The sequence below is a fragment of the Parasteatoda tepidariorum genome, chromosome 3, assembly GCF_982258835.1.
Source record: "Parasteatoda tepidariorum strain Cologne lab strain chromosome 3, Ptep-v5.0, whole genome shotgun sequence".
NCBI lineage: Eukaryota > Metazoa > Arthropoda > Arachnida > Araneae > Theridiidae > Parasteatoda > Parasteatoda tepidariorum.
In genome coordinates, this window is record NC_141757.1 from 8138887 (window position 1) to 8148648 (window position 9762).

At 27.8% G+C, this 9762-nt stretch overlaps 1 protein-coding gene across 7 annotated transcripts in view; it reads left to right on the forward strand.

The window, feature by feature from the left end:
• LOC139424848 (cell cycle checkpoint protein RAD17-like) overlaps nt 1–8012 on the forward strand; it is a 33069-nt gene extending 25057 nt beyond the window's left edge. For 5 of the 7 annotated variants that reach the window (XM_087158743.1, XM_087158744.1, XM_087158749.1 and 2 more), the window contains 2 exons: nt 2366–2490; nt 7790–8012. The gene's annotated coding sequence lies outside the window, so the exon portion shown is untranslated. The remainder of the gene's footprint in view (nt 1–2365; nt 2491–7789) is intronic. The other 2 variants (XM_087158745.1, XM_087158746.1) reach the window with 1 other exon arrangement.
• Nucleotides 8013–9762: the final 1750 nt, after the last annotated feature.

A 9762-nucleotide genomic window follows, 5' to 3' on the forward strand; every position in this document is an offset into this window, starting at 1 on the left:
CTATTTAAAGGTGTCTGCAGCTGTTAGAGTGTCTATGTATTATAAAATATCTATGTACTACATGATCATATTACTTTTAATGCCAACTGGAGATTTGCTTTCCTGTCTTGACAGTGGTACAAGATGTGGGAAAAAGTAATGATGATGATAATAATTTTTAAAAATTTGTGCATTTAAAAGAACACAAAAGAAAAGCTCTTTGAGTACTTAAAATGATCATAGTACTGTAAAGATTGTTAAAAAAAATGCAGTAAAAACCAAACAACAACGAAAAATGTTTTATTAGAAAGAAACGTTATCTTAGTAAGTCATAAAAAGTTGAATAACGTTAAGCTGGAAGGTGTGGAGGGAATTTAAACATTATCTAACACATTAAGTATGGCTTAATAATTTTTTATGCCTTATAGAATTAAATCAAAACCTAAATAAATGGGATAAAAAATTTAATAGTTTTAAGAGTTATCATACATAAAAGGTATAGATAATGAGTTAAACCTATTTGGACATTAAAACCCTTATAACTTCCAAACTATGAAGCATTCTAAATTCAACTAGATATTTGATAGCAATGCCTCATGTATATTAATTTTTTTTATTTAAAGGGTAATTTAAAAGTTTTTACAGGTAAAACTTCTAGTTTTGTATTTTTGGCTTTTTTTTAAAATCACATTCAGAATGAAACAATATGCAGATAATAATATCTCACGTGTTTAAATAGCAATTTTAAACACACAAATAGGTAAAATTGTATTTTTTATTCTAAATTTTAAAATTTATATTTTGGGTATTGTCTTTTTTGATTTTCAAAATCACTTCTCTAGACTGCGTTAAAAAGTGTAAATCAAAACATAAAGCCTCTAAAACTCTTGTCTTCTGCTAAACACATTTTGGACTGTCTGGGTTTCTTTTGCGAAAATGTTTCTTTCTTCTTTTTTATTTCATCATTAACTTTTTGAATATCTTCAAATTTCGGTCTTACTCTAACAACTTGGTTTGGATTTAGAGCAACTATTTTAATTATTTTCTTTTGATCGTGTTCAATTTAGACTAAATGTAACGTATGAGACAATACCTCACTTGCTCAGGCAGCAATGTCAGATGCTTAAATATTTATAAGTCTAAATTTGCATTGTTTTTTTCATTAAACCACATTAACTTCTAAACTTTTAGTTCTATTGATTGGGATTTGATTTCTATTTTTCGATTTAACATGAACAAATTCATCAGAAACAATACCTCCTTTGTCTAGACAGCAAAATTTAAGTTTTGCACCACTCTGACTTCTTCTGTAAATTTAAGATAGTAGCAAAGCTAACTTAAAATATCTGCATTTTGTTTTAAAATACGATCACCTATTTTGAAAGAATGTTCCTAGATCCCTAGTTTTACTAGTTCTCTAGTTTTGTGATTATACAAGTTAATATTATGTAAGTACTTATTTTTCCAAATATGAAAGAAATTTTAAATTTCATTAGCTATGGTCTGATCCTTATAATAAATATCACTAGACAAAGAAATTCTATATATATATATATACATAAATGAATGCCTACAATGAATGAGATTCATAAATCAGCCGTCCGAAAGCAAATGACATTTGGCATATCAATAATCTGGAGCACGAAGAATGTCACTGTCATTGTTCAAACAATATATGACAATCTGTTCAAGCAGAATGAGCAACAAAAAAAATGGAATTTTCTGCTTGATTAAGCATAACCCATTGTTTTAAATTTAACTTTTGAGAATTCATATTTTCAAATATTTTACAGATGACATCAGCAGTGATATTTGTTAGCTTATAGGTCTAATTGTTAAAAAAAAAAAAAGTTAATTTCTAGTACATTAATATTTAATTATTTTTAATTGCTTTGTCAGATAAATTTAATGAACTTTAATGGTAGCATTTTATTTATTTTTTATTTTACAACTTGATTACTATTCCAATTTTATTCTTCTTTCTTGATATTAGTTAAGTTTCTTGTCGTAAGGTAGAAAAAAAACTACCACTATTAAATACAAATTTCATGTTAAATTTTATCTCCAAGGCCTATGAACAGTTCTTTCTTGGTTTGAGTGCTGTGCGAAGCATTGGATAAAGCTTTGGTGGCTGATAAAAGGCCGGCAAATGGTTAAAATTTTGTAATAAAATTTTTATATAAAAATTAGTCTTACCAGATACTTCAAAAATTTCTATTATAAATGTTTGACTGCCTGGTAATAAAACTAAAAGAACATGATATAGTGGGATTCTCAAGAAATATGTTTTATCCAAAAGTTTTTTACTTTTGAAAGTTATATTTATTTTTTGTTTAAATTTCTATTTTTATGTATCTGTCATTCATTATCTTATGTTTCTCGGCAGGTGAGCGGCACTGATTCGCTTCTAGGATTTGAATCCCAACCCTTCATCTTCTCTTCTGTCTTCTACCAGTTCATCCTGTAAGTCAATGCCTTCCTCTGTATCCAAACCTCCAGCCAGAGTCCGAAGTAAGTTATTTATTTGCCTGTTTTTTTTTTTTTTTTTTTTTTATTCTAAAGGCCTTCTCTCGTCCTAATTTTTAAAAAAATTGTTTGTACTTGATTAATTCATACATTCTAAAAGATATTAATCATTAATTTTAATAGCAAAGAAAAGCAACCACTTTCTTTTTGAAGTAACAAACTATTATATTCTTTATTGTTTTATGACACATTTTCAGTTAATTTTTACATTAAAGATTTTAACTAAGTTGCCCTATGTATAGTGGACCTTATCCTCATCTGACCCTTTGCATAAAAAATATTGACAAAACAAAGAATGCTAATTTAACTAAAAACGACAAGTTATAATTGCTTTGAAATCACTGAAAGCTAAATTTATAGTCATTTTTTGCACCGAATCTTTTAGTGGAAATTAAAGTTTTTCAATTAACTATTTGAAAGATTTTCAATGCTTACCTTATATTTTGTGATCCTAGAGTCAAACTTATAAAATTTTGTTGTTTTATTGTTGACAATTCCATCTAAAAAGTTTCCTGACCTGCAAGTTATTTTTCTCAATCTGATTTCTTAACAATTTTATTCAAATTTTCTGTGTGTCCGTTGTGTAATGCTTTTTAAAGTTTTGCTGAAAGTTCGATGAAATTTTTTTTGTTTTTTTTTTGTAGATCTCAAGTTAATATTGACATAAAAAACATAGAATTTTAACGAGTTTTTATAGTGAATGCAAAATATAGCTCAATACCGTATGAAAACTATTTTTTTTTTCTTGCTCTTTAAATGTTGGAAAGCCTGTGCCAGTCCTCCGTGAATTTTTGTAAGTTTTCTTATTACTTACTGCATCTATTATTCTTAATTGGTTTATCGCTTTTATGTTTGTAACAATCGTAACTTGCGATTGAGATTAATATTACTTTCCGACTAGTTAGAGTACTAAAATCTGTACTGTAGCTCTGTGCTTGTCGACTTAGCTTACCAAGTAACTGAAATGCTCCAAATTCAGCTGTTACTCTATTGACAAAACAAGTTATGATTGCTTCCAAACAAATCACTGAAAGCTAAGTTTATAGTCATTTTGTCCCTAAAAACTTTTTTTCGTTACACTAAACATCAAACCCTTATATTGAGTTTTATTTAAAAGTTATAGACTGATATAATGACTAGTTTGTTACACACAATGTTCTTTCATTGCATTGAACTCTAATTTAAAAGTAAATTTACAAGTAGTCTGAAACAGAGCTTAACGAAAAAATCTGGCAGCTTTCTTGATAATTTTCTTATTTTGTTTACATAATCTGTTGGTTGGAGCAAAATGATTGCTGTCAATCTTACTGCAGCACAGTGAGGGTTTAAATGCAAATTTTTAATGATGATTGCAATAGGTGGCATATAAAAGATAAATATTTAATTATAATCAATCGGTAGAGTTTTCTTCAAAATCAATTATAAATTTAAAAAACAGCTTTTATGTGAAGCTGTTCTATTTTAAATCAATTAAATTAAGAAAAACAACTGTTATCAACCAATTCCACTGATACAGACTAATTTTTAAATTCATTAGTCGATGATTTACTATTTAACTTATCTTTTTTATTGTCTTCAAAATCTTTGATGTGCATAAACAATTTAATATTATTTTGAGAAATTTTATTTATTATTTTATTTATTATTTTAAAGAAGGATTAGGGGCACTTTAATACATTCAGAGAATTCATTAATAGAATACCGTGAATGCTCACTTCTGCACCAGTCTTTGGGACCAAGAGAAAAAGTGCATAAGATTTCAGAAACAGTAAGTTTATACAAATAAGAAAAGTTTCAATAGCTGAATTGAACTATAAATAGTTATGAGTAGTGGCTAATCCTTCTAACTCTTTTTTATGACTTTGAGAAACTTTTTCGCCATCTCTGTTTTCTCTGAAACTGAATAATAGTAATCGCTATAACATTCATTTACCAAAAACTAACGTTTTAATCAGTGGTGGGAAAGAAACTGTACATGATAAATTTTCAAAGCATATGGGTGGTATATATATGGTGGTTTCAATATGGTTGTTGTACAGATAAGACACCTTATTCAAGTTCATAGAAAAAATGTCTTCCTAGAAACAATAAACATGAAAAGTCACAAGGGGAAGAAAAATGAACTATTTCACTAGATCCAGTAGCATATTTCATTTTATCTGTTAGGAAAATTGTTCATTTGCTTTAATTTTTAATGTAAGCACTTTTTTCTAAAAAAAAATGTGATTATTGTTTTCCTATTTAAAGAGAACAAATTAAAATTTTTGTCTATTTTTTAAAATAATTGCCCGCGTAATTGAAATATTTATTTTCTGAACTATGCATAAACAAATGATAATTAACATTATTTTCCTATATAATGATCAAGGACCTTTGAAAAGTTTTGTATATGCGCAAAAGGCACATAAAAGATCTGGTGCAGAAGTGAGAGGTCACTGTATGTTGTTTTATACTTTAATAATGGTTTTTCATATGCATAGTTCTCTTCCCTATTCAATGAAAAAAAAATTTATATTTCCAAATTTTATATTCTTGTTTATAAAATATTTTTTTCATATTAAGCACAATAAAATTTTGATTGAATTTAGGTTAGAGAAAAAAAAGTTATGATAAAGTACCGATTTGAAGCATCTTGAAACTAACATGTACAGCAGTGTTTCCCAAAGTGTGGTACGCATACCCCCAGGGGTATGGGAACAGTTTAGCAGGGGTACGCGCTCTTATGTGAAATATCATGCAACAAACGAAAATTTCAGAAAATTTTATTTAAAAACAATGCTAGCCGTGAAATTTACGATTACGTATTTTTCTATTTTTGGCAGAGTTAACAGTTAATAATTAGTGGTGTCAACAGCCAGTTGTGATTTTTAACTTTTAGGCAATTTTTTTATAGTAAAAAATACATTTATTTTTTTATTAGCGGTACACAGAGTTTCGAAAAATTTAGAAAGGGTACACAAAAGTCATAAGTTTGGGAAACACTGATGTATAGTATTGAATGCCTTCGAAGACATTATTTGGCAGAACAATTTTTTTCCGATAAGAAAACCTATTTTTAGTCTAAGCACGTGAAATGTCTCATAAAAGTTAAAAATTCTTAAAAAAAATTAGTTAAATGTGTAGGTAAATTTAATTTATCATAACTTAAAAGCAGTGTTAATAACACCTACATTTCACTGATTTATCTATTCTTAAATAAAAGAAAATCTTTTTATTTAAGGCAAAATTCACCTTTTCAGAAAAAAAAGTTTTCTTGAAACAGAAGTTTAAAAATTAAACACATTTAGAGTCTCAAAACTTACATTTAAGTGCGAGCGAAGCAAAAAAATTATAGATATCTTACGATTCTCTTATGAGTAAGGGGAGATGAAAAACACCAGAACCAATTTAATTCCATAATGAAATGTTGATTGTTTCTGTCCTCTGGCAATCAAACAGGTTAAATACTTTCAGTCCAGCTTTCCTCCAAATTATTCATTAGTTTTCAATAAGGTTTGTTTCTTTTCGTTTGTGCCCCTTAATGCGTGTATATTTTTACAAAATTTTTTAGTAAAATTTGATAAGTATATATTGTAAGTGGCTCATATGGAGCACCTGCTACACCTATATACAGAAAATGGCAACTAATTTTTTTGTATCAAATGAAAATGCATGTAGTATGCAGTGTACTTCCTGGGGAAGAGCCACCCGCCCTCACTGCCCTTTGATGACAATGTCTTTTTGTTCATATTCCATTAAAAAAATTTAATGTTTAAATGATAATTACACACTTTTAAAATTATCTGTGTTGATAGGTTTGATTCTGATACCAGTATAAATATTTACTTTGTTAGGATTAATTAATTTATTAAGGGATGTTTAAATTATTTTTTTAATAAATATTTTTTTATATTTATTTATTTATTTTAAAAAAATGTGTGCACAGTGATTCTCTTTTAGCATGTCTTTTTTTTTATAAACTACAAATTTTTCTCTCATTTTGATAATGAGTGAGAATTCATTTTTGAAATAAGAGGGTAATTTAACAATCGTTGAAGATCAAATTCAGCTATTACATAATATTACACATTTTGTTAAATATTTACGGTGTTAAGTAAGAGCCCTTTCAAAACTCAATGTACTCTTTTGTGTAAGGAAGCACCATGCCCTTTTTTAATCTAAAGGAGAACTCTGTAGTTGGCATGGTAATGGAGTATATAACAAAAATTTTTAGTTAAAAAAGTAACTAAATAAATAAAATAAAAATTGACGAAAATAAATTTCTTCAGAGATGTAAATAATGTTATGTATAATATTTATGTAAACTTGTCAATTTTTGTCTTACATCTATACCAGTTGCACAGAGACATTATTGAAATTGTGATTTAGTCAAATCTGTCATTGATAGTTTTTTTTTTTTAATTACAACTGTTCTTATCTAATTCTCTTTCTTTTTATGTACGGAAAACATATAAATTTCAGAAATCATCACCGTTGAAGTAAAAATTTATTAAAATATAAAGTTATTAGAGTATTGGAAAATTATCTGCTTTTTCAACTAGCAAATTTTGAGCAAAATTTTTTCATTTATTGCTGAACTGGTTTAAATTTTATTACATATTATCATTTTAATGTATATTTTAATTCGAAAAATATTGTAAATTTTGAAATTTTTTTGTCAAAGGAATACAATTAAAAATTTAATCATGAAAGTAAAGCGAAAAAGAAATATGATTGATAAATTCATATCAGTATGTAAGTTGTATATATTTAAAAGTAATTTTTCTTCTATACCTTTCTTTGAAACAATAATTTACATTAGAATAATCATTTTATCAATCTTCATAATCATTTTAAATATTAAAAGCAATGAAATTGAGCACCATAAAATAAAGAAGGAAAAAAAACAGTAAGTTTTTGAAAATTAATTAAATATTTTCTGATAAAAGGTGTGCACAAAATAAAAAAAAGTGAGCACCCTGAATAGCTTTTCATTTAACAGCCAGATTTTCATGTACTAGGTGTCAATCTTAATGGGTTTGTGTTTCACTATTCAATAATTTCATTCAAAAAGGATTTTTATGTTCAAAATCTTTCTAAATTATAAGGCAGGTGTATATCTGCATGGTGTATATCTGCATGGTGTTACAATAGGTATTTTAATGAGTCAAAATGTATAGATGAAATGACGTAAGCAAGAACTTTTCAAGATAAAATTTTAGTTTTAAAAGCCCATTTTCACAAAAATACTTATGTTGCTTAAAATCTATGATTTGCATAATTTTTATTTTATCCTCTCTTTCAGGATTTTGAATAATGTCAAGCATTGTTTGTTGTAGTTGATTTATTGAAGTTCTTCAGAACTCTTCTATTGTTAAGCCCAAGTGATTCTATGTGGACAGAAATATTTAAATTCTCTGTTGTCCTTATTATTTTTATATTGAATATGAAATATAAATAGAAATTTGTGTAATTTTTGTATTGTTTATAGATATGTCTTTGTATTTAAATAAAATGTATGCAATAAACAGTGTTAATTATGTATTTAGCTAATTCCAGGGTACATTCAATTTATTACATTATATTAGCAGGTTGCTACATTTGTACATTTTTGTACAATACACTTATTTTTTGCAAAATTTGCTGCAAGACTTAATATAGTCAGCAAAACACGACTTCATGATCAATACCGCACTAAATCATCATCTGTAGGCGGCTTCTTAATATTATCAGCTGTAGGTTGTATTTATTTCTGTATAGGATACAATAGTATAACTTAAAAACACACAGCTTTCATTTTAAGGCTCTATATTTTTAGCTTTATTCTATATTTATTATGTTTACATACATATATATGGACTACAAGTTAAAATTTGCACAATTACTTGTGAGATACATTATTTTTATGAATTTGGACAGCAATTTTATTATTCTGCTTTTAAGTAGTACAGCACAGTAAAGGAAAAATTATTAGAGATTATTATTAGAAAAATTACCTAGTTTGAAAATGTATTAATAAGTGGAAACATGGCTTATGCTTGGCACATATTCTAGACCAGAGGTCGCCAAAGTGGGCTATATAGACCCCCAGGGGTCTATTTAACAAAAGCAGGGGTCGATACGAATCAGAAGGGTAGATTGGGGGTCGAAGAAAAAACAGTTTTTAATACGCAAATCACACATACTTAGTTGAGTTTGTGAAATTTGTGAATTTTTTTTATAATTGACTTAATATCAGTTTCTTTATAGAACATAAATTAATAAACGTATATTTATAGCAATGAAACAAGTATTTACGTATTTAAAATTGCAAGTTCTCTATTCAACTTAATGAATCTGTTTTTGGCGTTTCTGCTATTATGATGTACGTTAGATATTTCAGTAAAATTAAAGGACAAGTCATTGATAAATTTTTATTTGCTAAATATTTTGAAACTGATGGAGAAGGAGAGACAATTTTTAGATGCTTACAAGAATATTTAAATAAATTAATAAATATGATATTCCGCTTGAAAATAAAATAGCGGTAGCCACAGATGGGGCACCTGCTATATGATAGGGCGTTACCGAGGTTTTGCCACATTTCTCAAAGAAAAAGTGCCCGGTATATGTACTATTCATTGTGTGTTGCAAAGGAACAACTTAGTAGCAAAATTATGTGAGTCCAGAGTTACCTAAAGCTTTACAGTTTTGTATTAAGTGTATTAATCAAATTGAAGCCCAACCTCTTATATCAAGAATATTTTCCAAACTTTGTGAAGAGAACGACGAGTTATTTAACCAATTACTTCTGCACACCGAAGTTAGATGGTTGTCTAGAGGTATATGCTTGCAAAGGCTCTTTGAGTTATTTGACTCCACGACCGAATTTCTCAGCGAAATAAACCCTGTTCTGAGTGATGAACTCCAAAACAATAAGAACCATATTTTTTATTTAGCGGACTTATTTGGAAATTTTAATGATGTCCAAACAAAGCTGCAAGGAAAAGATGTAACAATTATCGAAGCTTGAACAATGCTGTTAGGCTTCCAAGTAAAATTAAATTTATTTAGATCTTCATTGATACGTAAGGATTATCAGTATTTCTCAAATCTGCGACAGACGGAATAAAAGAAGAAGACTTGGAAATATATGCAGATCATCTTCAAAAATTGAGCGACGATTTTAAACTGCGCTTTGTAGTTTGGAAAGCATTGACATCCCTGGTTGGATTATTGCGCTATTTTCTGCTCAAATTGCAAACGTGAACATCAACCTGCAAGATGAGCTTGCTGAAT